The 6,777-nt window shown below is 34.4% G+C and overlaps 1 long non-coding RNA gene across 1 annotated transcript; it reads right to left on the reverse strand.

Moving 5' to 3' along the window:
* Positions 1-2,631: 2,631 nt before the first annotated feature.
* LOC106942098 (uncharacterized) lies at positions 2,632-5,617 on the reverse strand. Its single transcript, XR_001423545.1, has 4 exons — positions 5,543-5,617; positions 4,870-5,409; positions 4,038-4,069; positions 2,632-2,712 (listed from the first exon to the last, which is right to left on the reverse strand). It is a non-coding gene; the product is annotated as an uncharacterized LOC106942098 (long non-coding RNA).
* Positions 5,618-6,777: the final 1,160 nt, after the last annotated feature.

Genomic DNA, 6,777 nt, shown 5'->3' on the forward strand with positions numbered 1-6,777 from the left:
TAAATAAAGACAACAACAGAAACAACAACTGAAATGAATTATGAAGTCTCTGTAAACAAAGTTATCTTTCAAAAAAATACTAGTTGAGACTGAAGCACCAGACTGACGATTTTTATCATTCAGTTTTTGGTAAAAAGAGAATGAAAAGTGATAAATTAAGCAAATGAAAATTATTGAGTTTCTTTTAACTTATCATGGAATTAATTAATTTATTCTTCATTGTGACAGGCCTAGGTGTGGCTGCCATAAATGGTAGTTATGCAGTTTAAGTTAAGTTAATGGTTTTAAGTTAGAAAAAATAAGTTAAAGTAACATAAAATATTTTATGTTCATGAAAAGCTGATTGTAATAGCCATATTGTTGTTTTCAAATGTGTATTTAAAGGTTGTGCAAATGTTTTCAGAGTGGAACCAATGTTTGATTTTTTGTTTGGTTTTGATCAATATTTTCAGTTACATGCTGCACTCGGTAGATTGGAGAGTTTCTTAACCCCTTCAAGCTAAAGCAGCCGATGAGGTATGCAATTTATAATTTACGTGTTTGTGTGGAAATAGAATGCTTATCTGTGGAGGATTTGTCAAGTTTCTGTTAGCCACGTATGTACAAAGGTTACACAGAATGTCAATATTTTTTTTAAGTCAGTACTTAAGATATTTTTTTTACATTACAGTATTGTAAATGTTTTGCTGTTTAATATTATTTGACTATTCTCTATGAGAATGCCTTTCTGTATAAAAATTTATTATTTTATGTTTTTTGTACAGTTCTCACGGCATCGTTACAGACACCTGTGTCCAATTAAATGCCAGTAAATATCAGGAATGCCTTGTGTCCGTTTTTCAACTTGGAGGGAATTAAGGAGGCGATGAAGAAAATATCCAAAAATGTACAATATGAGGTTTCCAAACCTCATATTGTACATAGAATAGAACCATCGTCCCTCTCCGCTTCTCAAAATGTTAGCCTTGCTACAGCAGTTCTACAGTCCTGCTATAACCTGGAGCTTTGTCTGATCTGCTGCTCCTAGCTGGAACTAGGGTCAAGTGTACAAAATAGCTCAAGTGTGTTACACTCTAAAATTGAATTTGGGCTACAATTCATCTTATGGACTTATATACAATAATTTAACTTAATTCTTTTGCTTTTGCTATGACAACTTACATTTTTGTGTTCAATTAACTCAAAACTTATAAATCTTTAACCTAAAGGAACTTTTCACTTTGATTTTACTTGAAACAATTGAGTTCAATGCCAATTTCATATCCTACGTCTGACCAACCCAATTTATTATGATCATCCAACTCAATTCACTAAGTCCTTCCATCTCAATTTGCTAATATTTTATAACTTAATTCATAAGGGGGTTTAACATGACAAATTTAAGTCACATTTACTCAAATCATTTATGTTGTTCTAATAAACATTTAAAATCTCTTTGACTTGATTCTACAGAAAGTCAACTCAAACTTAAATAGTTCCAAACTAAATATTTTGGGCTGCAAACTTCTTAGTTTGCAGACTAATACTCTTTTTACAGTGTCATCTAAATACACTAACTTAAAAGTTACAAATCTTTTCCTTAAATGATTTTTTTACTTTGACTTTATTTGAAAGAATTAAGTTCAATACCATAATTTGTATCCCACATCTGACACCATGTCTCAAGCTTACCAGGGACAAATTCTGTATCAACCAGGATCCTGTCTGTGTTGGCGCAGGGGTAGAGCACAATCCACATAAGGAGGACTTAGTCCTGGACGCAGCCTTCGCAAGTTTGATGTCCAACCTGATGACCTTAGCTGCAGGTCTTCCTCTCTGTCATTAACCACTTTCCTGAATAACTATGCTCAAATAAAGGCTGCCTCAGCTAAAAAAAAAAGCCCTTTGGAAAAATTAGATCCTTTATTAATTTACTTCTTTATTTGACGTAAACTAAATTATTTGAGTAAGACTGACTGATCTGCCATCTTAAACATACTTAATAAATTTGTTTAAAAAATAAATAAGAGTTGGATGATTAGAATATATTGAATTGGTTAAACTTAAGTTAAGTTGGATAAACTTCACTGAATTGCTTGTTACCAATTGAAGCATTTCAATTAAGTTGGATCAACTACTTTCTTTTTAGAGTGTATGCCCTTCCCTGACACGTAGCTGAATAAAAGCCAGTCATCACCAAATAAATGTTTTCATCACATTTGGCTGTCAGAGAAGAAATACTCACCCTAACTAGCAGAACTTAGTAAGGAAATAAACCTGATAATTACAGAGAAAGATTCAATTGACAAAAACTGAAAGAGGGATGGAGACAGATAAAGATAGAAATGAAGGATAAATAAATACAGTACAGAGAGGATGAATAAAAAACATTAAGTTTTTCTTTCTTATGGACAGTGGCGGATTTTTGTGACCTGGTAGGTAGATAAGGTTATTTGTGGGATCGGTATAGGGCCTGCACGTTGGCTCAAGGGGCCAGGGGCGCAAAGCCTCCTAAGTCCAGCCCTGATCATGACTGTAATGGGTTAAGAAATACTTACTTGCTAACTTATTTGCTTTGTTTACTCACTAATACTGTTCATGTCTAATATGGTTACTGTTTGATTGGTTCAGTTGTAAAGTTGTATTACCTTTGTCTGTTGGTTGACATTGTTCAGGAGAGACTTCTGTCTGTCTGTGTGTACAGTTGTCATCTTTGATGTACTCAGGAGCATCCTGTTAAAGCATTGAAAATATATTGGCGCTTGCTTATACCATTTAGATTTTTTTTTTCTGTATCTTTTTCTGAGCTATTTTGGTTAGTGTCAACATTTAGCAGTGGTGCAGAAATGCTCACCCTGTGAAAAGGAGTTTAAAGACCACCGATTGCAATTAATCACTCTTAACATTCTAGGTTATGTTTAACATATTAAGTTGCATCTCCACTTTTTGTAAAAAAAAAAGCAAAAGTAATTAACTGAAGTAGTAACTAAAGAGACCAGCTGTCTGTATTTTAAGCAACAGTAAAATGTTGAACAAAAAATGGCAAAGATCACGCATCAGATTTCAACTCATTGGTAAAATCCATAAATCTAGAATGTAATATCTATGACTGACAAAAAAACAGTGATGTGAAAAGGTGTCTGTATTGGTCCAGATTTCATTCAGTGTTTCAGAAGATCAAACCAATTTAAATATTAGGCAAACGCAACACAAGTAAACATAAAATACAGTTTTTAAACAAAGATGTTGATTATTATGAGAGAAAAAAAAATCCAAACCCTCTTGTCCATGTGTGAAAAAGTGATTGGCCTCCCCTGTTAAAACATAACTTAACTAGTTTATCACACCTGAGTTCACTGTTTCTAGCCTTACACCAGCCTGATTAATGCCACACCTGTTCTCTGTTAACTTAATAGGACCTGCCTGACAAAGTGAAATACACCAAAAGATCCTCAAAAACTAGACATCAAGCAAAGATCCAAAGAAATTCAGGAATGGTCTGGGCTGTTTTGCTGCTTCAGGATCTGGAAGACATGCTGTGATAAATTAAACCATGAATTGTGCTGCTGACCAAAACATTCTGAAGGAGAATGTTTTGGTCAGCTGAAGCTGAAACCAACTTGGGTTCTGCATCAAGACCATGATCCAAAACATTGGACCAGCAAGTTCACCTCGTTTGGCCTAATCAAAGTTCTGAACTGACTCGCATTTAGTTGCTGTGGCATGACCTTAAAAAGGCTGCTGGAAAACCCTACAATGTCACTGAATTACAATAATGCTGTAAAGATGAGTGGAACTAAATTCTTCCATAGTTGTAAAAGACTCATTGCTAGCTATCAGAAATGCCTGACTGCAGTTGTTGCTGCTAAGTTTTAGAGGCACTCGCTGCAAGTTTGGATGTTCTTTCTCCTTTAATAACAAAACAAAATGTTTTGAAACACAGAAGTTTGACAAACATGCAAAACAATAGGAAATCAGTGGTGTAAATCGGTGGAGTGAAATACTCTTTGACACCACTGAATTCACTGTAATAATTAGCAAAGGAAATTATTATTTACCTCAAATTCCTCATCAGTCACCATCTCTTCAACTACAAAATGTCAGAAAAAAAAGTTTATAGTTTTCATAGTAATAGTACATGAAAATGCTCCTATTTACTATTTTATCTTTCTATAACAGAGAAAATATAATCAAGCAAGCAAAACATAATTATGGTGGAAATAAAATATTAATTGACTTTTTTTTTACATGAGAAAGGGATAAACATAGAGGGGGCAAACCAAAGATATCTATGGAAGCCAGTTTCCACTACTTTGATTAAATTATAATGTATCTCATTATAACATGTCATTATAATGACTCATTATTTCAGCAATGAGCTAGTTATCTCATTATATTGAGATAGCTAAGCACTTTCCCCACTTTGAAACCATACTGGTGCAGCATTGCTTCTATGAGCTCATATAAAAGCCCCCTACCTCTAAAAAGCTAATTTCTCATTTTATTAATCTTTTCACTTCAACTACACCTTCTAATCATTTAAAAGAGGCCTGGACGTCTGATACACTGGGTGAGATTTCAGATGAGCTGTGGGATACAAGTCTGTCGAGAATTAAAACCTGTTTCATTAATTGTAGATTGCAACTTATTCAATACAAAGTTATCCATCGACTGCACTTTTCTAAAACCAAACTTAAGCTTTTTCCCTATGTCTCACCAACATCTGACAAATGTAATTCAGATGATAGGACTTTGGGTCATCTCTTTAGCTCCTGCCCTAAACTTATGGACTTCTGGTGCAAGATATTTAAATTTCATAGTAAGGCTTAAGGCAGACTTCTAACTCCGGATAACCATTTGTTAATTTTGGGTTGCTCTAAAGAATCTTACCTGTCTTTAATGTTTCCTCTGGATTGACTTGTTTTCCTTCAGTCACCCGACTATTTTCAGAGACCATGTCATCTATTTTTTCCAAAAGAGCTATTATTTCGTTTCCATCCGTCATACTTCTTGTACATGTATGGTATCTTTTTTCAGAAAAAACACTTGTTGCCTTCAGTTTCTGAAGTTCATTTTCACAAATTTCTTCTGAGTCATGAGTTACAACTGTCATCACATAAGAGCTGTGATCCTTTCCCAGTGTTTTTTCTAACCACTGCAATCCAGAAGAATACTGGTTTTTTTGCTGGTCATTTGATACCAGCAAGATAAAGATACAATCTTCTGGAAACTCTGGAATCTCTGGAATCGTGTCAATACTTGGAAGCCCAAGCAGGTTAATTACAGAGATTTGACGACCCAATAGGTCATAGAGTCTTGATGAAAACTCTTTCTCGTGTATCTCCTGGTCATGGTCCAGTAAGATATTTTTTGATCCAATCTCAATGGATTTTTTGTTCCCAATTAACACAAGTGTGAGTGGAGGAGTCACTGAAAAACAGAACATGAGTAATGTTAACTGACAGCGTTGTTTATAGTGGCCTTAAAAACTGAATCTCGTAGAAATATAAAAACTAAAATATTTATGATTTCATTTTAATCATGAGTGTTCCAAAACTCTTACCTGCATTACTTGGTGGTGATCCAGAAATGTTTTCAAACTTCTCTTGTACATTTCTCTCTCCTTTCTGCATGATCACGTTTTTTCATTCCTACAAAAATACATATAGTCATTAGTCATCTAACCGTTTACATTAATATATTAAATGGCACTTTTTAAACTGAAAATCTGTGGCGGCCACAGTGTTTTATGCACAACCTGCCTATGTATTCAGTGATTCTTGAGAATAGGGACAAAATGGGTTTAAATTTTCCCCAATTTTTTTATTATTATTATTTCTCAACCTTATGCAAATATGACAAATAATGCTTTGGAAATGTAAAAATGCTAAGGTCCAGGCTCCCAGTTGCAACATTTTTTTAAATAATTACATTTTTAATCGACCTGACCCAGAACTTTGTTGTCACCATCTGACAAAAATAAAAATAAGATAATTTTTAAAATACCCTATTAGTGATATTTTACTAATTTTACAGACAAATGCTTCTCAAGAAACAAACAAACTAAATTATTTAAAACAAAAAACAACAAAAGGTTCATCTGATGGAGTTGACAGTACATGACGGGGTTGTCATTGCTGAAGGTGGTGACAAACTGGTGACTAAAAAGAAAAACTTGGTACATGTGAAGTAATGTGTCAGAGTTGACACCTATTAAACACAGCAAATAACACAGGAAAGACAAGAGAGAGTTAGATTCTCAGTACTCGCGAGGAGAACAGACAGAGATGTGCTTTCAGTTACAATCTCCTACTGCTCTGAAGCACATTTGCCTGCCCCTCTCTTTTTATTGTCTTAGGACCCCTGATCACAGAGAGCGCTGTGACTCTAAAGGGAGGGGGAAAGACACTTCATCACACAGTCACAGCGCCAAGATTATCGCTAACTAACAACACAATCTAACTCACACTAACTTATCTAGTTCCTGACCCAGGATCAAACAGGACAAGTTGTGAATCTTCACGGCGATGGTTTTATAGCTATCTAAGAGGTCAAAGCAGGCCGTTCTGTGAAGAGCTGCTGTCACTGCTCTTCTTCAGAGAGGCCTTCTGAGAAAGCAAGCCAGAATGATTAACAATACAGAAACATTCCTTAAAAGATATGACTAAACCAAATAAGAGTACATAAACTAAGAACATATAAAACAGTATAACAAATAGTTGATAATAATACAATTTACCTAACATAATGCAATTTATGTAAAATACATTAAAATGAATTAACTGCACATTTAAGTGA

This window comes from Poecilia latipinna, unplaced genomic scaffold, assembly GCF_001443285.1.
Source record: "Poecilia latipinna isolate Pla-1442-1.1 unplaced genomic scaffold, P_latipinna-1.0 Scaffold4040, whole genome shotgun sequence".
Taxonomy (NCBI): domain Eukaryota; kingdom Metazoa; phylum Chordata; class Actinopteri; order Cyprinodontiformes; family Poeciliidae; genus Poecilia; species Poecilia latipinna.